Source organism: Thunnus albacares, chromosome 17, assembly GCF_914725855.1.
Source record: "Thunnus albacares chromosome 17, fThuAlb1.1, whole genome shotgun sequence".
NCBI lineage: Eukaryota > Metazoa > Chordata > Actinopteri > Scombriformes > Scombridae > Thunnus > Thunnus albacares.
Genome location: NC_058122.1, coordinates 14030714 through 14054083, shown reverse-complemented (window position 1 = coordinate 14054083; position 23370 = coordinate 14030714). Strand labels below are relative to the sequence as shown.

Below are 23370 nucleotides of genomic sequence, written 5' to 3'. Positions count from 1 at the left end.
ATGCACACACACATACTCTATACCGCGGCGATGGTGGATACGTATGCTGTCAAAGTCGATGCAGTATAAATTTGCCTGTGGCTTGTTACACTCGTCTGCATCTTGAACTTTAGTTTTTGCAGCTCTGCAAAATAATTTAAAAAATGAAACTGACATGTTTTTGAGAGATCTATACAGTTTGTTCTGTTGTGTTACACTTCATAAAAAGAAAAGTACATTTGGTTTCTATGCAATTACTACAATTCGCATAAATAAAAATGATCACATTAACAAATGGGCACACTTTGTGTCATCAGATCTTAATTTTGTTAGTGAGACATAGAGTTAGTCCAGAACATTTGAACAAATGTGTACACCATAGATTGTAGCTACAGATTCATTAGCATTGATTTATATTCAAGTCAGATTTTACTTTAATGGCATCCTTTGAGTCATTTCTCACTGTAACATAACAGTTGCAATCGTATCTTAGCAACAAAACAAGGACACAGTGATGGGAAGGTGACCTTAGAGTGTGTGTACCTGGGTCTCTCTGGAGTCGTGCAGAGCAAACTGTGAAACTGCTGGAAATGGATTTGGAATTTGATCAAATTTCATCAGCATCATTTACTTTATATTCCACTGTCTTTCTAAAGTAAAGAGCACAAAGAACAAATTTACTGACAGTTAAGTTGCAACTTTTAAGGTATATGAGTTAACACTACTGTCCTGCACACTGCAGCATTAATCACGAAACAACTGTCAGAGGAATCACAAGTAATTCCCTCAGCAGCTGGGGCCAGGAGATGCAAAATACATCTATCTGTGTATCACAACCTGAATGGAAATATGACACATTATACATTTTTATGAGGAATATTTACACTGTTCATCATACAAACATGTGTAAAAAGTGTAAAAATGTGGAAATATCACAGTTGCATCATCGCTATTCCTTTCCCTTTTCCCTGGAAATAACTTTGCATTCAGCACATCCAAGTAGTGACTGACCACATTATGAGTCGTTATTTACTACCATGGTGTTTGAATGATTTCATGATGACAGTCAAGTATTTAATGCTGAAACAAATGAAGAAAAAAGAATATAAAACTGTGAGAAACACTTTATGATTTATTTATAGATTATTTGTATGCAAATCACATCTGGCAAATGCTTAATAATTTTAATGAATAGGTAATAAATGTATCAACAAGATGTTCTTTACTTATGCCCTTTTATATGGTAATTGCTTGAGTTAAGGATTTTTGGAGGACGGAAACATGCTAGAGTTGATGTTACATAACACATTTCATAGAGTATCTACAGTAGATTAAAGGGAATATATTTTTATCGGTGTAATATTAGAATACATATGCAATGCCTGAAGAGGAAAAAGAATTTCATGCCATAACCTCCTTAAACCTGAAGGTTATCTCACCAACCATAACCTATAAAAACTAATGAACTCAGAGCTTAGAAACACCTTCCTGATCCAAGTGGAATAGGCTGGAGGAGATAAGGAGGAAAATAAATTTACCCGAATGTGCAAGAGATAGACATATTTCATATTTCAAACAAACATTTCTGTTTGTAATCTTTAAAACAACAGAATTTGTTAACAGCCGGGTTTGTCAAAGGGATTCCTACAGTTAGGAGTGACATTTTAAAGCATATGGCACCTCTTTAAGTCTGTGGAAAAGAACAGCCGGTGGAACCTTCCCTCTCTCAACTCCATCTGAAAGGAAGAAAGAGGCTGTTGAATATTCATGACCATATTCATGACAGCATAAGGTATCCACTGGGATGTCAGAGGGGCAGGTCAAGGCTTTGAACGTACTTACCTCAGTGAGGGTTCTGTTAGATAGCAGCCCACAAGAGGTTTAGGTAAGAGAGCCCAAACTCTCTGAACCTCCATGTTGTGTCAAAGGTCAATGCTCCGTTGACCCTGGCAGTTGGGATACTGCAGGGAGCCAAAGGACAATCAAATTAATTCTACTTGGCCAAGACAGTCAGAGGTTCTGTTTGTGTATGTGTGTTCGGGGTCACTGTCAATATCCAGTCCCACACGTTGAGGGCATGTGACTGATTATAAACTGCTCACAAGTGGCCCGTTTGCTGTTTTGTATTTGTTTCAATCCAGTCAGTCAATTGTTCTCTCAATAAAAGATTATGATGAATTTGTTTTGTCCCAAAGAATCTACTTCCCCCCCTCTGCTCTTTTCACTTTGTATGAGTCAAGACAACAGACTAATTGGTGCATTAAAACAACCTGAAGCCTGAAATAAAGTGAGGCGGAGAGTACAGTCTCAAAGCTGCATGAGGATTAGAAGACAGAAAAGAGTTGAACACAGAAAGAAAGAGGGAAGCAGTGATAATGAAGAGAGAAACAAAAAAGACGAGAAAAAGGGAACCCGAAACAAAGAACAAACATGATAGGGAAACAAACTTAGCAAGCAAGCCGAATGAAAGACACAGCCAGCCTTCTAGCTTGTACAGAGATTTGTGAGTGTATGTGTTAAAGTTTTATATGTGCTGGAGACAAATTGCAGCACAGAGAGAGCATCTGAGCTGGGATCAGACAACCAAAGAGACGAGGGGGAGGCCAAATCAGCGGTGGCTCCAGACCTGGCAGGAACCTCACGTCTCTTACATACCAGACTCTCACACTGAGCCTTGTTTGTTTGTCTGCTTTTCTATTTTCATCCTCCGTTCATCATCACAATAATACCCCTCCTTTCTCCTTGGCCAAAAACTTCTACAGTATATCTCATCCTTCTTGTTCCCGCACTCTCTCTGTGGCCAAAAGTGATTTTTCTTCTCATGTTCTCCATGTTGCACTCAAGTTACCTTACGTTTCAAGCACAAAGTGACACGAGGACAGATTGTGTTTCATAATGAAGCAGGCAAGATGCATCAGCTGTAGTTGTAATATTCTGTAGGGTGCTGTGCTTGAGCACCTTGCTTGTACTTCATACTGTATAACATACATTATAAATAGTGCATATTAGCACAACGTTTGACCCTGTTACATCATCCAACCTCAGATGCTTGCTGAAAATGTCATACCGTTTTAATACGTCAGCAAATTAGTGAAGCCACATAAAAAACAAAGAATACATCACAGTGTTCTGTCAGACTATGTGATTTTCTTTTTAGTTCATTTCTGCTCACCTTAGTGTGCAATCAGCTTATTTTCACTAAAATTAGCCTCTTCGGTAAACTTGATTCAAGTCAAATTCAGAGGACAGACAATTGATGGAAAAAATGAGTGAGCCGTGAAATGCCTTTTCAGATATTTTCCTATGCTTTGATTACAGTCTTGCGCTTCCTTTGTAACACAACAACACTGATATACAGCTACCAAATGGCTATAATGTGGTACTGAGCCCATCTCTTACAAAAAACCAACACAATAGACCATAAAGTAGTGAAAAAGCTTTGTGATAAAACTTTGATTTCAAAAGCAGTTTAAAAGAAGACACTGAGACTGTCAGTTTGATCTCCTTGATCCAGGGTGGTATAGACCCCACTTCAGCCCCTCTAGAGTTTCTGAGATGCCAGTTTGAGGGTATCTTGGCAGCTGGCATCTCTGCAACTGTCTTGCATCGTCTGGCATTCACCCTGCCTGCAACAGCTGGAGGGGGGGCGGACTGACAGTCACAGACAGCAAAGATCAAAGAGAAGTAAAAATGGAGGGACAGAGCCCATCTGTCAACCCAAGCAGTCACATCCTGCTCAGTGCTGTACAATGGCAGCTGGCTGGAGCCCTACGCTTGCTTGGCAAAGCATCAAGTCATCCTGATTATTTGCATCCACCCATACCAGGTCTAACAGTAGTTCAACAAGGAGATACCAACAAAAGATTAATTACTTTACTTATTTACAAGATAATTGGGCCTAAAAGCCAATGCTGGCTCAAACATCTTAATGTAACTGAGTGATGTTGTAGATGAGTTTGTCACACAGCAGAGATTTGAGTTAAATATTTATGTATTTATTCTGGATTGATCTTGTGTTGTAGTATTTGCATGTATTTTGAGTTATCTTGTGTTTATGTAGTTTTGCTTTGCATGTTAGTTGCTTTGGATTTCTTTGCATGTATGTTGACCTGCCTGTGTGATCATGCCAGATCACCCACACCTCTGTGCAGTCTAGTACCTCTAATTAATCAATGCATGCAGATCCCGGCAAGCAGTGGGCCAGAGAGGCGGCTGGGAAGGCGGAACTGTACCTCCAGAGAAGGTACAACTGGCTACCTGCCAGAGGTCAAAGGCGGCAGCAGGAAACAGAAAAGAGGGCAGAGAAGAGAGCATGTGTCAGGAGGAGGAGGCGGCGGTGTGAGAGTTCCTGAGGGGAACGACAGAGATGGGGAGCAGCGTTACACGCTGCTAGGTATGTGCAATTTTGGTCATTGATGGCTTGGGTATCTCTCTCTTTCAGCATACCCATGGGCGCACCTTTTATTTATTTATTGTGTTGACATTTTTACCTTATTGTATTCTCATTCTAAAGTTTTGTAATAAATTATTATTTTATTAATTTCTTTCACGTTATCCTTGGTTACCCAGTGCTGCTGTCTGCCTGATAAAAGAACCTGAACATAAAATTCCTAAGTTTATGTGTGAGATGATGGACCTCTGATACTAAAACAATCAATCCTGGACACTGGTGGTGTGCTGGGTGGAGGACTGTCACTGATTTAAAAACAGTGGTAAGACAATAAACATAGGGAGGATATGACTGATTTTGAAGTGGCCTCTAGAAAAGAGGGAAACAGACTGAAGCAAAGGGAATGTCCTCAGAAAAGCAAAGGAAATGTTTCGAATAATGGGAACGATAACAGAAAGGCTACACATGAATGTAATGTACTGACAGCAACCTTTTTCCAGAGTGATTATTTCAAGTCCGTTGATGAACTTTTGCTTAATTGGAAAAACAATTTATGGCTATATTTGTGCCTTAGCATAGCAGCATTTGCAGGCTCTTATCTAACCTTTAGCTTGTCTTTTTCTCTAACCGCGTTTTGGTGATGGCTTAATTATGTTCAATAGATGTGTTTTTGCTTTAGTGTTTCAGCTTTGCATAAATGTGTATTCATGCTTGAAAATTACCTTGCCATCATTTTCACTTTTCATATTTCCTTTGATGTCAATACATTAATTTCAGATGGCTGTGATGAATGCAATTTGCCTGAGTGATCAGTCTCGTTAGCTGTGGTGTGTGTGGGTGGACCGGGTGTGTTCTCGCTTGCACTCCCTCTGCCTCGTTCTGTGTTTATGGGTGAGCAGAAATGCAGTTCTCTGGTGATCATTGACACAAGCATGGGCAATGAGGTGAGCTCAGAGGTGCACTGAGACTCTGCTCATTTAGGAAAATCAAACAAAGACACAACATCAGCTTCACAAAATCTTAAAAAATGTGGTTCAATATTTTGAGTAATACACTTATTTGCTGCCGGAGAGTTAGATGAGAATATTGAAACCACTCATATCTGGTGTAAGTGGAGAAAGGATACTGTTAGCTTAGCAAAAAGACTAGAAACAAGGGGAAACTGCATAGTTTAGCTCTGTCCAATTTAAACAAAATCAGCGTACCAGCACTGCTAAAGATCACAAATTAACATGCTACTCTAATTTGTTTAATCTGTAGGATCCAGGAAGTTACTGGTCCCAGCTAAGAAAAAACTGAATTGTAATTTCTTACGCTTTTTTGTTTTGTTTTGTTTTGTTTTTGTATGGATTAAAAAGCTAACCAGCTGCTGGCATAGCCTTATATTTAACAGACAGATATGATATCTTCTCATCTCTGCCAGAAAGCAAATAAGTGAATTTCCCAAAATGTGGAACTATTCCTTTAATATTTCAAGGTGTGTAAGTTTTATGTTCTTACTCATAGTGAATGCTATTCATTTCTTGCACAAGGCTCCTTGTGTCTTGATTTAGCTTCTTTGATGACCGAAAAAAATGATCACCTAAAACTAGAGAAATAGCAACAAATTCTCCAATGGCTCTTTGTTGGAATGGATGCATTATAAAGTCTATGACTTGTTCAGCACATGCAGTTTGACAGGTAAGGTTTGAGCATGTGTCATCTTACATATGAAGAACAAACTGTATATAGTTTTTTATTTATGTGTTAAAAGAGTATATGCATGTCTTTACAATTCCTCACGGACAGCACGTTGATGTAGTAGCCATCCACCATGCCCGCTGACGTACTGTGGCCATACCGTGCTCTCTAATAGCTGTCTGCTCCAGTCTACCTGCCCTGTCGTATCTATGTCTCATGGATGTATGACAGCCCTGAAGCTGTGCAGTGCCACCATCATGGAACACTTGACATCTTCATGTATTTATGACTCTATTAAAAAGCTGCACAAGGACAAGGGGGTAGTGTGTGATGGCGTTTCATTCTTCCTTCTCCCCCTCCCATCGTACTCCCCCTCTTTTTTCCATTTTTCTCAGTCATTAGCTCAGATTTATGTAACCACCCGTTGATAGAAAGTAGATAAATGTAAGGTTAATATAAAACTGAGTAGGGATATTTGTGGTAAACATAGAAATTTCCTGTCTTTTGTCATTTTTAGATGACATGTATTTCATTTATCACGACCTTTAATGTATAATGCCTAATATAATGAGTTACTGCAGGCTAGATTCTAGCATCTATAAATTATATCAGTGAAATGATTTGAGAGAATATTTGGGATTTCATTAGAATACAAAGACTGATTATTTATTGGCATGCTGTGCATTTGTGAAAGGGTAATAACACAGTGCATATATTAAGCTACAGTATAATGTACCAGGTGGTCCATGAGATGTCTGTTGTCTGGTGGGTGTCTATATGCCTGCTGCCCACACGGATTTTAAAAGGCCAGACATGTAGCTGTATCAAAGGGCAGAAGAAAATGCAGTTTTACAAGCTCAGAGAGGCCAGTTTACTGAAAGCCAGCAAACACTTGCTGAGAAGTTGCTAAAGATGATGACCCTTTGACACACCAGTGCTTGTGTGTGTGACTAAAATGATCTTTATGAGGACAAAGAAGTCAGCAGTTATAAAATCACAACCCTCACACATGCAGGGTGACAAATGTGTGATTGCATCTTTTGTGTGTCTGTGCGTGTCTTCTGCTCTCAGTTCAATAGGCCCATTTCACCTGTCCTTGCAATCATCTCCTCCATTCAAGAAGACGGTCAGAAACAGTCCGTCAGTGTGCTCTCTCATTACAACCATGCCATCTCACTTAGGCCAAAAGATCATAGAAATCTGGCTGTTGCATCATATATAGCAATGATATACTTAAATATATGCCAGTCTTGGTTCTCAAATATAAGAATATCAAAGGGGGGGAAGATTTTTGACCATGTGCAGCGTCAACAGCAGTTTTACAATAAACATGTTACTGCAGTGCATGTAGCGCATCCTCAAATTTCCTGCCTTAGCCTGATTTCTCCCAATAACATGGCTTTATGTAAACACAATGACATTTTGAGGATCCACTGTGGAAAGCACATAGCATACACATTCACCTCCTCTCACAGATAAGCTCGTAGCAGCTTAAATTTAAAGAAAGAGTGAATGGTATGCAGATCACATGAGACATCAAGTGAAGAATACAGACTTCCACCTCTGTAAACATAACCAACAATATCCTAGAGAACAGGTACCAATTACAGAGACTCAACTTAAGTATCTGATCAAAGACTCTTTTGATGACAAAAATTGCAGCTACATCAGCTTAGAATAGAAATTCTAACTGCACCATATTTTTTCCTTATTAGATTCATTATGAGTCATTATGTGCACTTTCGCTATTTACTGTACGAGCACAATGCTACCCGCAGTATATGCCTTTTCTGAAACGTGTAACAGCAGCACGTGTAAGCTAAGCACCCACCAATAAAGAAATGTCTGAAAAAAAGAAAACTCAAGGCTCAGTAACAGGGGAAAATACTATATATTAAATAATCTTTCACCAAACTTCTCAAGACCCTTCAGTACATCTCAGCCAGCGCTAGCATTATGAAAGCAACAGTCTGAAAAATCCATGGAGGTTATAGCAGCCTATCCACCAGTGTGCTCATAGATAAATGTAGAGCCTGAATTAATGCAACTTTGTAGTTATGTAATGAACTTCAAATACTAAAGTTTTAGTAATCGGAGCTGTCACAAAGTAGTGTAACATATTGCAAACAAAGCTATAATTATAAAACAGCACAGTCTTTGTTACTGTTGTGAAAGAGCTGTGTATGACATGGGTCTTGTCTCTTTCACTCTGCATGCCAGGTTTTTTTTGCACAAACCCACTTTTTCTTGTGCTTGAGACAAAGAAGCTCCAAACACAAAATTAGCGAAAACTACAGTGTTGTTTTTTGCTGTAATGGCTCAAATAAACCTAAATTGGCAATAAATTATGTGTGATGATAACTGGCACATACATTTCAAGTTCACTTAAGTTAAGTATATACTATATTCATCCCAATTTGAAAAAATATCTGAATACTGTTTAGATTAGGGTGTGAAGCATACTTTGCAATGGCATGAGATGATTATTGTCACTGTTTGCATTTGATTGACCCATAAGGTGGCCTAGTCTATAGTCATTCTGAAGAGTCCCTTAAGCAATTTTGTTATGTATTACTCTTTTCTAAATAACTAGCATTGTACCATCCTATAAAGATATTCACCATGTCTTAAAGGGTAGAAGAAACGTGACCCCAACACAATACACAGATGTTAACATTAGAAGAGATCAGAGCGGGTTGCTCAAATAAATATCATCTACATTAAGTGTTCAGTCACTCAATAAATCCCCCTCAGAGGTTTATTAAAAGTGAGATATCAAAGTAGCCTTCCAGACAGAGGGGAGTAGACAGCTGTTTAGCAGGCAGTTCGCACCACAGTCTTGTCAAACAAACAAAAATCATAAGAACACACATTGATGAATACACACTCACACAAACCGACACATTATACAGTACTCTGGAGAATATACATAGCAGCTATTTAAAAGTGGTGATAATGACTACGTTACCCACCAACACCGTGGGAACCCGGGCCTGAGGGGCCCATGGGATTCACCAGAGAACTGCTTCAAAGCCCAGCCAAAATAAGATACTGGGTAACATGAATTAGAGGCTACAGCACCAATGAAAAAAAGACAATTAAATTGAAATAACTGCCAATAAAGTTGAGGAGTGGTTCAACTTTCTTTCCTTCCTGTAATTTTTGCATGCTGTGTGTTCACCTCAAGAATGCCTACATATGTTTAGGGGAATTGCTGTCTTTAGGTTACATGTTTTGATTATCTCAAGGCAATGGAGGAACACAGACCAAGTCCCTGTGTTATTTAAACCCAGAGTGTATATCTGTCTAATCAATCAATGAAAAAGCCTTTGGCCATGACATGTGCACACAAACACATACATACAGAAGACAGGGCTATTGCTGTTCACTGCAGAGAAACCACGCTCCTCCCACTAACTCTCTACTTATAGACAAATTAAGACATTGATTGCCCTCAATGTACTTAAACTTGTATTGATTTGGCTCAGCTGTCTGAAATTACCTCCAACCTGCATACCTCACGGACACACTTTGACATGGACATATACACAAACATTTATGACTAAAAGAATTGCAGAATGCTAAGTTTACCCATAGAGATCATGTTCAGCACTCCAGCGAAACCGCTGTCACAGCCAGACTTGGATCAACACAATCCTGCACATGAGTGCATGCACACACACACAGAGCTTGAACACAGCTTTGAGGCACACAATCCCTTACAACACCTTCTGTTGATTCATGGCAGTACATCAATCTTTCGTGCCTCTCAGGTGTTACTCACAAACACACACACAGCTATACATTCAAAATAATTGAAGATGCATATTCGCAAATACTCTGTGGTAGACACACACACACACACACGCGCACACACCACTGCCCCAATGTAATTGACTGGCTCCGCTGGGACAGAGCCTTGGATGGGGCTCAGGTGATGAGGGGAAAAGAGGTTGATGAGTCTAAAGCACCTAAAGAAATTACTTCTTTTCTCTCTGCTTTATATTCCTTTTGTGTCACTCCTTTTCCGTGGTTTTTCCCTATACAGCTCCAGATGTGATAAATGAGTCACTTCGACTGTGTGCGCTACAGTCTTAAATCATATGCGCTTTTTTTTTCCCCAAACAACCTTCTCTTACATGAGGAGAGAATATGGCCTCCAAGGACAGAAAGAAACTCCTTTCTCTTCATGTCAAATATTGTGTGTGGTTTAACTTGACTTCTTCACATTAACTAGCAGTATCCCCAGGCTACAAGCACAGTGTCCTTGTAAAAGTGTGGGTTGGACCCTAGGATGGGAAAATGTGAAGTGGAGAGTGTGGTGTGAAGTGATTAGGTCTTTGTCCAAATGCCTCTGGCTGCACTTCGACCGACTTCTGCCAAGGAGACAGTGGAGGGGGGACAGTGACAAAATGAAGGGGAGCAGGTAGGTTAAAGCTCAATTAAGCAATTGCTCTGAAATTAACACTGAATCAGATGACTGCCTGGTACTAGCACCGATCCCACTGAGAATCAATACCTGAGTCTGAAGCTTTATGCTGCTTTTAGCTCATTTTTTTAGGTTTTCTGGTCTTACTTTTGATGAGTAGCAAAGAAAGAGGACTCAAGAAGGACACCCAAGGTTTTTTATTCATTTTTTATAACTGTGTCCCAATTCTATACTACTTACTACTTGTATACAGTGTGTACTATATACCTATACTACTTATATATAATCGTTATGGTATACTGTTTTTACGGTTAGTATAGAAGAAATCAACATTCTTTGCCATTTTATACTAACAAGAAGACAATACCTGCTCTGTCAGATGTCAAACTGGCACAGCAATCAATTTTTTTTAATATACATACTGACTGCTTTAAGTATATTTAATTTTGTCATGTTTCCACACTCAAAACTCACTTTAGTATTAGTATTAGTATTAGTAGTATACTAGTATAATATTAGTAGAATGTAGAAAATAACTACTTTAACATTACATATAACATTTTATAAATATCAATTTATTATGGATGTATAATTTATAACTTTGACCTGCTTCAACCCCGTCAAAGGTTAGCTTGACTTTATGTCATGCGTCTCCTCTTCTCACGTATTCATTCTATGTCAGCTAGCCAGCATAGCTACGATGATGAGCTAACTAGGCACGCAGTATCCTAGCAGATAGATTGTCAAAAATAATTCCGCACATTATAGACCCAGACCAAACAGGCTTTATCACAAACAGACATTTATCTGATAATGTAAGACGAACCCTGAATATAGTAGACCACTCACAGAAAATGAATACTCAAACATTGATCCTCACTTTGGATGCTGAAAAAGCCTTTGACAGGGTGTCATGGTCCTTATTATTAGAAACCTGCGTTAAGTTCGGTTTCCATGACACTTTTATCAAATGGATCCAAGCAATGTATAACACATCAAGAGCACAGATCAGAGCAAACGGGACCCTGTCGGATAGCTTTGAATTAAATAGGAGAATGAGACAAGGGGATCCACTTTCACCTTTAATTTTTGCGATCTTTATTGAACCCCTGGCAGCATACATCAGAGCGACCAATGAAGTTGAAGGTGTGAAAATAGCACAGGAATATCACAAATTGGCCTTATATGCAGATGATGTGGTTCTATATATCACAAACTTAGAAAAATCATTACCAATAATTATGAAAATTATTAATAACTATGGTTTAGTATCAAGGTACAAGCTAAATATGCAGAAGTGTGAAGCAATGGTTTTAGGTGCACTTGTCAGCAAAGAATTGAAAAAGGAATATCAATGGAGATGGGACGTGGATAGAGTCAAATATCTGGGAACTGTGATACCAAAGAATATCAAGTTACTATATCAAGTGAACTATAACTGTTTGGAGGCACAAATAAGGCAAGATCTGAATCGGTGGAGAACTATTTCTCTATCAATAGGTGGAAGAATAGATGCAATCAGAATGAACGTACTCACCCGTTTATTGTTCTTATTCCAGACAATACCTCTGTATATAAGTGCAAATGCTTTTAAAAAATGGGACAAAATGATGAGCAAATTTGTATGGGACAGTAAAAAACCAAGAATAAACTGAAGACACTTAAAATGGCTAAAGAGAAGGGTGGACTTGTTCTCTCCAATCTAAAGCACTGCTATTATGCAGCCCAAATGCAACCAATACGTACCTGGTTAAATGATAACTCTGAAGCAAGGTGGAGGCCAATAGAGAAGTACATGTGTCGAGTGTCAATAAAAACAATACCTTTCTGTAAAAAGAGTCAATGGAGGGCACAAATAACTGATAATACACTAATCAGAAATACTCTGGAGACTTGGGGTAAAATGAAGAAAAACTGTGACTTGAGGGATGACCTAATGGCATTGGGAGAAATAAAGGAAGACCCTGAATTTACCCCTAACACACAAGATACAGCCTTTAATACATGGGCACAAAAAGAATTAAAAATATTTGGACAATGCCTAAATGAAAATGGAATAATGACATTCGAATCTTTAAGGCAACATTACCATTTACCACACTCCTACTTCTTCCGATATTTACAAGTGAGAAGTTATATTCAGAATAGTAAAATAGGAAGGAAGATCAGCAGTGATCTTCATCCACTTGTGCAATTTCTGATAAAGAATTATAGTAATATCAGAGTGCCACATCAAATCTCAGCAATTTACGCTATCTTAGAAAACAGCCACAATCAACAAGACATAAGAGTAAAACTGAAATGGCAAGAAGAACTTAACATGAACATATGAGTACACTTGGAAGGAAATGAATCGTAATCTACACACAACCACTGCATCTCCTTATTGGAGAGAGTATGCATGGAAGATACAATCACACTACTTTTTAACACCAGCTCAACAAGCTAAATACAATTGTAATATATCACCGAACTGCTGGAGGGAGTGTGGTGGACCCTATGCTAACTTTAGTCATATTTTTTGGTTTTACCCATCATTACAATTGTACACAATATACAGAAAGAAATCAATACTATCTTAAATTCTGCTATTCATCTGAATACAGACTTTGTGCTGTTAGGCAATACAGTAGACAAAATACGGAATGAAAATGATAAATACCTGTTAAGGATATATAACAGTATAACAGCACTTAAACAGATAACAAGAAACTGGCTCCAAAAAACATGTCCTCTGACAGATAAATGGAGAGACACAGTCCAACAAATATATCAGATAGAATACTTAACTTATAAAATCAGGGGGAATTTGAAGCTATTTGAAAAAAGACGGTCCAAATGGTCAAGTTATTATAATATGGTAAATGAACAAGGAATTGAAGCTATCGGTTTGTGGTTTGGACATTTCGAGGCTGAGGGTCACTTAGGGGTGCACTACATGTAACTTACTTGGAGTGAGGACTTGTAATTTTTTTTTTTCCTCTTTCTTCCCCCTTTCTTCCTACTTTGTTCTGTTTTTGTCTTTGCCTTTGTCTCAGCTCTTTGATGCTGTATGTTTTGTCTTAGATTTCCTTTTTTTTTTTCTTCCTCTCTCCTTCTTTATCTTCCTCTTCTAAAGAAGAAGGCGGGAAATTCTGATAGAAGAATAAACTATGGATTTATGGAATACTTCAAGTAAATTCTCAAATATGAACTGGGATCAAAGACGTTTTTCTATTAATTCAGAATAACTACAACATTGTACAATCAAAGTCAGTGCTGTAAAATTGTCATTATTTATTTATTTATTATTTTAATTTATTGTATAATTTATTGTATGATGTATCACCAGGTGACACACCCACACACATTATTTATGTATATCATTAAAAAAATTTATTGTCATCATTACATGGGCTATACAACATAAGTAAAAAGTATGAAATGCCATGATGATAATAAAAAATAACTACGCATGCAGTAAAATATGGCAGAAAAATGGAGGAAAAAATACAACTTTAATAAGCAGTGGGAGGAAGAGTTCTTCACAAAAGTAAAAGAAAAGGGTGTATGTCTTATTTGTGGAGCAACGGCAAAGCGGCACAACATAGAGAGACACTTCAATACATGCCGCAAGACCTTAAATGCTAGCTACCTGCCAGGCAAATCATTACAGGTAGAAAAAGCCTGTGAGTTAAGACATCTTTGGGCAAACAGCAATCTTTTTTCACTAGGCCAGTGAAAAAGTCCCAAGCAGCAACGGAAGCCTTGTTTAGAGCTACACAGAAAGGAGCAATGATGCTGATCACAAATATCTTCAAAGACGAGAAGAATGGGCCCGAAGTCATCTCTGCTTTTTCCGACATCCAACTGGGGGTAAATACAATCACCAGAAGACTGTCAGCTGGACCAAGATCTGAGTATGTGCAGGTGGTTTATCATCCAGTGCGACAAGTCAGTGGACACCAGCAGTATGGCGCAGCTAGTTGTGTTTGTACGAATGGTGTTCCATGATTTCTCCACAAAAGAAGAACGCCTGACACTACTGCTACTGAAGACAACTACAAGGGGTGTTGATATCTACAATGCGGTGCAGGGGTATTTCGTGGAGAAAAAGGTACTGTTGAAAAAACTAGTGTCTGTGATGATCAGCTGTCACACAGGCTTTGTCATGCAATGCAAAGGTGACCCAGATTTCACCAAATTTCTACATTACCACTGCATCATTCATCAGCTGGCGATATGTGCAAAAGTGATGGGCTTTGATCATGTAATGACTCCAGTCATGAAGATCATAAACAGCATCTGCTCCAAAGCTAAACAACACAGGTCATTCAAAGTTCTGTTGGAGGAACTGTCAGCTGAATATGGTGACTGGTTACTACACACTGTAATCCAATGGCTCAGCAGGGAAAGAATTTTGCAGTGTTTTTTTATTATTTTTGGGCGAAATCAAAGAGTTCATGGAATCCAGAGTGGAGCACGCCTCGCTGCTTCAGGACACTGAGGGGATACTAGACCTTGAACTGTGAACTGCAAGGAAAAGGCAGGACTATCTCTGACATGATCAGTGCTGTAAACACATTGAAAGCCAAGATGGACATTTACAGATAAAGTCAGTGCTGAATGACAATGCTTCTGCATCTGGGGCCTTCAACAGGGCTGCAGAAAAGTACTCCCAACTCATAATTAGCAAGAGTTTGAGGACAGGTTCTGTGACTTTGATAAGCTGGAGCCATGTGTGTTATTCATTTCAAATCCTTTCATGCAAATGAACATGACATGCATTGCTGAGCAACTAAGTGCAGCATTCAGCCTGGATGCTGGTGAGGTAAAGATGGAAATTCTCACGTTGCATAGTGACATTAACCTCAAAGCCCAAACTTTTGGTGCCTTGTGAACCCAGAAAAGTACAAAGGTGTATGCACAGCAGCTATGAAAGTTGCCTGTCTTTTTGGTTCAACCCATCAGTGTGAATCAGCCTTTTCTGATATGAATTTCATTAAGAATAAACACAGAACACGCCTTATTGATACACACCTAGACGACTCAATCAGAGTTGCAGTGTCAAGTTATATCCCTGATTACAGTGCACTTGTAAACAGTATGCAATGCCAAGCTTCCCACTAAAAGACCTTTACAGGTGTTTATAGATGTTTTCTTTTGAAACATAAAAAAGGAGTTTAGGAACTTTAACTTTAAACTTCAATATTATTGTAAATGTGACAAATGTGATATTGTATGACTCTCAAATGTTTTAACAGATTAATTGTTGAGATTAACAGAGAAATCATTAAACTTGCATTTTTAAATACATATATATATATATATATATATATACATATATTTGTTTTCTTATGATCAATTGGATAAACATTAATATCGATTTCGAGGAATCATTAACATTAATCAGTGAACACAGACAGTCTCCTAACATATGTAGCGTCTTAAATGTATAATATTCATTATTTAAAAAGTAAACCGAGCAAATTTATATTATTTAGGAAGATTGTACCCCCATATTATGCTCTACCCTTCAGGTAGCTCTCAGTCTCACAAAGGTTGAGATGGCTAGCTGCCTCCATCGACCACCACACATTTCACAACAAAACGCAGCATGTTGCTCCCCGGCCACACCACATTGAGCCTACCACTGTAAAGTGTAAAGTTGGTGGTGTGCAGGTACGTACAGTGGATGGGATGACTAAGTGGGAGTGAGAGATGCTTTGATGAAGCATGGTGCACAACACAACGTTAGGGATCTTTTATGTTATGTTAAGATATTACCTGCAATAGCGCTGCTACTTGATCGCGCTGACAAGAGTGTGAGCAACAGAAATTGATGGGTAGGCACCTTACATGGCAGCCTCTGCTATCAGCGTATGAATGTGTGTGTGAATGGGTGAATGTGGCATGTAGTGTAAAGTGCTTTGAGTGGTCGGAAGACTAGAAAGGCGTTATATGAGTGCAGTCCATTTACCGTTTACCAAGGAATTTCTGATTCTTACATATAGAACCTTTAAATTTTATTAATTATAATTTCATCTAAATGTGTCAGCTCTCTACTTGAAAGAATTACCAACCACAATCATGATAAATAAAATGTCAAACCCTAAAATAACGTACACTGTTAAAGTAGTATCCATCTCCTATCATGGTTATCTCTTCTTTTCATTTGCCAGGTCGATTGGAAGGCGGCTGTTCTGGTCGACTGTTGGTTATCATGTGGTACTGATGGTGTCAAAAAAAAACAAAACTGTTTCCAAATTATTATTTTTTAAAGAAATATTTTTAAAAATAGTTTGCCGTTTAGGCAAACAAGAAACAGAATCTTAGTTTAATGTTTTCTGCATGAAGGATATCTTTCTATTTAGATCTGTCAGGTAAATGAATCTGGTTATTAAAGTGCAGCTCCTAGAGTCTGGTTTAGGTGCCCTGTTGCTCCAGTAAAGTATGTCAGTATACCTTTTCCAAGTCTCCTGCTGACTTGATGCTCAAGGAGCTGCTCTGTGATGTCAGGGCTAGAACTCTAGAGACAAGCCCAAGCTGCTGTGGTTCTGAGGGATGCATCACTCTCTTCCTTGGCATCCCCTTGTCATCAGCCAGCCGTCCTCTCAAGATGGGTCTCTGCAGGTCTGGCATGCACTGTAGTCCTTTGGAACTGCACCAGTATATGTGAGCTTAATCTCTTGGAATTTTTGCTCCAGAATTTGCAGTACCTAAAGAAAAAAAGACAACACAACAAGTTGTACATGATGACACTTAATTTGTAGTAGTTTTTGTAGAAGTTGTATTTGTAATTGTAATTATAAATACAGGTAAATCAGTGGTTTAATACGGTAATCGGGTTTTACATATAGCAAAATTCCATCCCTGTTTTTCATTGTTGGCCTGTGGATATGATGGTTATAATCTAGGCCTGCAGGCAGGACACAAGCCTCATACACACAGGTGGGCTGAAGGAGAACCTCTTGGACATGTACATAAAAATGTGGAGTGTAGGTGGTTGTTGCCAATGCTGGAATAACAACTTTTTCTCCTGGATTTTCCACCACTGAAACAGGCTTTCACCATCTGAACTGCATTTGTAGAATGACCCATGCTTGGCTTAAATCTCCTGTAATGGGCTAGATATTCTAAAGCCTGAATACAGAGCCAAGAGGAGGTGCAGAAGTCTAGTGTTCTCTCAGACAACTTGAATAACAATATGCAAAGGTTATTTTTGCCTGATGACGCCAAAAATAAACTGCTTTAAGCCTGTTGTTGTTAAGTAAGCAACACCTTACTAGTCATCTAAAAGCTGCCTTAAAATTGGAGCTGATTGACAGCCTACACATAACCGCTTATTTCCACCAACATACATTTTTTAGTTATTTATGAAATTAAATACAATAAACAAACACTGTATGTGACTGTAACAAAACAGAAACAGTCATCAAAACCAAAACCCCATTCTCAATTGTGTCTCAATTGTGCATCATTGCAGCAAAACTGTTACCCTTTACCAAAGAGTATACTTGCACAAGATGCATGTGTTGGCGTTGTGGTTATCCGCCACAATGGCGTTTACCAAAAAGTATGCGCATACAAGATGATACGTTGGCATTTTGGTTGTCCGCCAGAAACTGTTATAAATGGACTTTCATGCAGTTTTAAGCAACATTTTTACAATAAACTTTTAGATCTTGGTCGTTTTTAACTGTAACTTTTAACTGGAAGAAGGATTTTAGTCGTTAGACGTCTGGATCTTAAGTTATCAGAGAAACAAGCTGAGCAAACATTAGCAGCAGCTCGGCTAGCAGCCCCTCCTGGATGTCCTGTGCCTGCCTAACAGCAATGAAGAAATTGCTTTATTCACTGTTTTTACCTGTTTTAATCAGTCTGTTTTAGTCTGATTTAGTCAGATCTGTTTTAGAAGTAATCCCAAGCCAGAGAAGCTGGTTGTCTAACAATAAAGACAACTCCCATGATCCTGCACTACTTCACAACGTCATCAAACTTCGTCTTTTGTTATCGTTTTGATTGAGAGACCCCTAGCAGCAGAAATTAAATATTGTGCGTTTAAAATCAAAATGGAATGAATTGCACGCAAGTTTTTCTTTTTTTACTCACAATGCAGAGTGTAAAGACAACAAGAAAACAAGAATTAAATGTGATCGAGAAGATGAAGACTGGGATAATTGGAGGCAGAGATGGAACCAGACGGAACTGAAACATATAAAAAGCGATACTAAACTTATGATGACACTGTGATGCTGTGATGATCTGAGCACAAATGAGGGCAATGTGCTCATTATCAGCAATCAACAGACACGCCTGTTATATGACTTTGCTTTAGAAGTACTGTAGGCTAAACTTGTGCACTAGTTTGGCAAACTATCCAGCAAACTGATTCACTTGTAACTGATGTGATGATTAATGACTCCATTGATCATGCAGTAAAACTGCTTTATTGTTGCAAAATAATAACGTATATTTTATTGTGTAGCGTACACATTTATAGTTGAAAAACACTATGTACTTGTTAAAAAACACATTTGCTTGGTGTACTGAAAGTAATATAACCAATGCAGTGCATATTGGCACACAAATGGCCTACACTCAGGTACAGGTAAAGCACACTAAATGAGTGAGTAGTACAGCATGTGAGAGTAGGAGAAAGGCCTGGGTGTGTTGGGGAAAGCTTATTCTCTATATCTCTGATAAAGAAGTGCAGAAACCCAGTAGAGAGAGGAAGAGCTAAGAGACAGAACACCCACAGTCAGCCCCTCTCTCACTCCCCCTAAGGCTGTGCCATTGATCTGCCTGCCAGCTACACTTAAAGTGGTTTGGGAGAGAGCAGAAGAGGGGGTTGTGAATCACATAATATCTGTCGTATGACCTGTGATTCATACGACAGGTGCATGGCCTATAGCGTAACTTGTACTAAACCAAAAGGTGAATTAACAAGCTTTATTGTTACAATTAATTTAATGTGTTTTTGTTTTGTTTTGTTTCATTTTTTATGTGTAATGTTATTGTAAAATGAATACCATTAAGTTTTGGACTGTTGACAGAATAAAACTAGCAATATGAAGACTTAATTTAGGCTGTAGGATAAAGCGATGCACATTTTTCCACTATTGTCTGATATTTTATAGACTTATTATATAGACAAATTTATAAATTGATGTAAAAAATAATCTGATTAATTTCAGAACAAAAAGCAAATAAAACAATTTGCAGAAGGTTAACATGAAAAGAAACAGTTTTACAAAGGTCAAACTGTATATAGACACGTATCCTATACTATCTGTCAGACTAGTACCTGTCTGGGTTACATGAGATGAATGCCCTCGTTCAGTCACTTTGTAGAGTGTCCTATGAAATTAAAATGCATTTGTAACAGTAAGTGCATATATATATATATGGTGTTCCTCAGCGTTGGCATTGATCCTACAAGTCTCTGAACTCTACTGGACGGATGAACACCATTCTTCAAAAAGATATTCCCTCATTTGGTGTTTTGATGATGGTAGTGGAGAGCGCTGTCTAACACATCAGTCCAAAATCTCACAGGTGTTCAATTAGGTTGAGATCTGGTGACTGCGAAGGTCATATGTCACAGCCCGGCTCATAGGCTGCGACAAAATATGGGAAACCAGACGAGTTTTGTAACTTAGGATAAGTGTTAATTTACAAAATATAGTAAATAAACACTTAATAATAATAATATAGATATAGATATAGATATATACACACACATACAGGTATATATAAGGTATAAGAACACCATGAACGCACTACCAACTCTGAACCTGCTGATCTGTCTCTTTCTCCGCCCTCACAGTGGGAGATGAGCAATAAGAGAAGTTTCTCATGGGAATGAAGAAGGAAAGAAAGTAGCCCTCTTCAGTCATGCCTCCCTGTCTGCTGGCAATTACAGCTCCATTGGCTGAATCATTAGAGTAATTTACTTACAAAGTGCTCCATACTCCACTTTGAAGAGTCAAACTGGCCCACCATTTCCCTCCTGCATCAGACCAGCATGCACACATTTCGACCCAGTCGATATAAATGATTGTCTTCTTTTGCTCCCTTACAGAGCCAATCTTTAAAGTTCTCTGCACTCAGGTGCGGTATTTGTAATACTCGTAGGACCTGCATTATATGTAGCAGACTTAAACTGCTTTATATAAATATGCCTAAAAGAGCAGAGCGATTGTCACAGTAGTACAGTGTTTATTTTTTCATTTATTTTCATTGTCCTTTTTTGACATTAACCTCTGACCAGAAATGGAAAACACTACAAAATTGGCCTAAAATCAATTGATTCTTGAAAAAACAGTAATAATACAGTTTGGTGACATATATAATGTGTGGCTGTTAACAAATCTGTAGTCGGTCTTACTGCTCCTGGTCATTTACATTTCTGTGTTAATAATTTTATAAGCCATGTTAATTTGATCTCTGTTTGTGCCCTGAACCATATTTTACAGATGGGTGTGTGTGTGTGGTCATCTAGGCTCTATCAGCAGTGTTCAATACACATATTACACATAATTCCATGTTCATTACGTTTGTGCAGATTGGATTGCTATTTGCAAGACCCCTATAGCCATCACTCACATAGGAAAAGTGGTAGATGGAGGCTACAGTTTATACATACATTCACATCAATATTATAATCAACCAACCGGACATGGAGGAACAGGATAACTGATAAACAGGGTAATGATTAGATTAAAAAAAACAAAAAAACAACAAAAAACAAACACCAAATACACATAAACACACACTATTAAATACCAATATCCTCCATTCCGTTTACCCCAGTCTGTGTGGTATATGACATTTGCCAGTAAATCATTTTGTCAATTAATCACGTGTCAACCAGGGAAAAGGAAATGGCAGGTGTTGACTGATATCGTTTATGGGAAAAAACGAACAACTGGATACCAAGAATGAGCTGGGGAACTTATGGAGGAAGAGATTGGGACTTCTGAGGAAAAGCAGTGTGCTACAATCTAACAACACTTGGCCTTGATTCAGAGAGAATTCCAGAAGAGTAGCTGCACCAAAAATGAGCTCCTGAATACATCTCAAACTTGGACCTAAAAAAAGTGGGACATTTTGCAAAATAACCCTCAAATAATCTGAAGAAAGGACTCTCAAGAAAAAGTAACAGCATTAATCAGCAAGAACAGAAGAGGAAATTTCATCTTTGGACAAAAGCTAACAGAAGAGTTATTTTATGAAAACAAGAAGACAAACTTAAAAAAATTAAAGGATCCTTGTTGGTATCATTAATGTATCTGGTAAACTGTATGTAGTTTGGGAGGGAGGGGGGGGTTGTTTTGTTTTTTAGCCAGTGTTGATGGGCTAGAAAAGCTAGCCTAGCCTAGCTCCCCTTGGAGTAAACAAGCGGTCGCCATGGAAACTGGTCAGCAGACAGCTAAGCACAGCACAGCCCTCAGAGCGGAGTGCAGGGACATTGACAACCCTGCTAAATGTAAGAGTGGAACAGCTACGGAGAAACACAAATAGAAGGCAGGAACACAAAGAGCACAAAGAAGGAAGGAAGAACAACCTCATATTCTTCACTGATTCCTTCTACATCCCGAGAGATACTCTGTGCAGCGATTATGCATACATATCCAGTGAGGGCATTGGCTCAGGAGGCAGATTAAAGATCTGTAAAGATGAACACCTTGACAAGGATGACCCTCTGCTTACTATCACATATTACACCAAAGGAAAGGTCATGGTCCAAGGGAATGAAGCCAATCTGAGGTCCTTTGAAGAGACATTCCCCCTGTTGAAAGCTGAGGTGGACACCAAGAAGATCAGTGTCCCCTCTGACAGTGAAGATGATGAGAGCCCACCACCTTGTCCATCTCTGGCCCTCCCACACCTGCCAACTCCACCAACCAGCTGAAGGAGAGTATGTCACTGCTAGAGCTGGACTTTGCTGAATTCAAATAGCTGACCCAACCCAGACTGTCTGACCCCCCAGACAACACTCTGCAGCAGCTTAAAGAGGAGCTCCAGCAGCTCAAGAGAGACAACCGGGCCTTGGCATCTGACCTCAGAGGAAGTGTAGAGGCACTCAAATAGGAGATCAGTGTGCTCCGTGTTCAGTTAGCCAAAGTGACGGAGAATGCTGAGAATAAAGAGAGGAGCTTCACCAGGCAAGTCCAACGCCTGACAAACCAACTTTCATCAGTCCCCACAATGACAAGTACAGAGACACAGACTCTCCCTGCGAGTGTCTCAAACCCCTGCCTTGTCTCTGTTCCACCCGCTCTGCTCTGCACCCAGCCCAACAACACCCTGGCACATCCTGATACATCCACACAGCCAGCTGCAAACTGCCAGCTCTGCCCATCTCAACTTCCCCCTGAAGAGCAAGCCCCACAAGTGGTCCTGCTGGCTGACTCTAATGGGAAAATCCTGGCCACAAACAAGCTTTTTCCTGGTAACAAAGTGCTGTCTAAACGCTTCAGCACCTCATTGTGGTCTCCACCCTGCTGCCTAGGACAGACACCCCTCCTCATGTCATCTATGACATTAATATGGAGATCAGAAGAGGATGTGCCACCTTACTTACTTACCCACTCCCCACATGCCCACTACCTCACCACTGTGAAGCACATTCAGAGGAGTCTACCTTCCCCCGCCTCAGCCCCTGCCCACCAACCCCCTCATCAGCAGCAGAGCTACACAGCAGTAGCTGCCCCTTGTCCCTCTCCCCAACCACAGCAGTGGAGCTGTGCTGCAGTTGTAGCCCAGCCTATTGCCACAGTCCCTCCCCCTACTACCTCTGAGCTGGAAGACAGATAAAAGAGATCTTTGCCATCAGATTTTACCAGTAAAACAGGGTAAATCAAACATTTTGTTAAGGTTAGATCAAACCCTGGGTATAACTGATAGG

At 39.1% G+C, this 23370-nt stretch overlaps 1 long non-coding RNA gene across 2 annotated transcripts in view; it reads right to left on the bottom strand.

The window, feature by feature from the left end:
* Positions 1–1093: 1093 nt before the first annotated feature.
* The window catches only part of LOC122967733, a 43424-nt gene continuing 21147 nt past the window's right edge, over positions 1094–23370 (bottom strand). The window contains exons 2-5 of one of the 2 annotated variants that reach the window (XR_006398665.1): positions 16923–17176; positions 1822–1940; positions 1660–1715; positions 1094–1486 (exon numbers count right to left, since the gene is read on the bottom strand). This is a non-coding gene — a long non-coding RNA (uncharacterized LOC122967733). Of the gene's footprint in view, positions 1716–1821; positions 1941–16922; positions 17177–23370 lie in introns of both variants that reach the window. The other variant, XR_006398664.1, reaches the window with a different exon arrangement.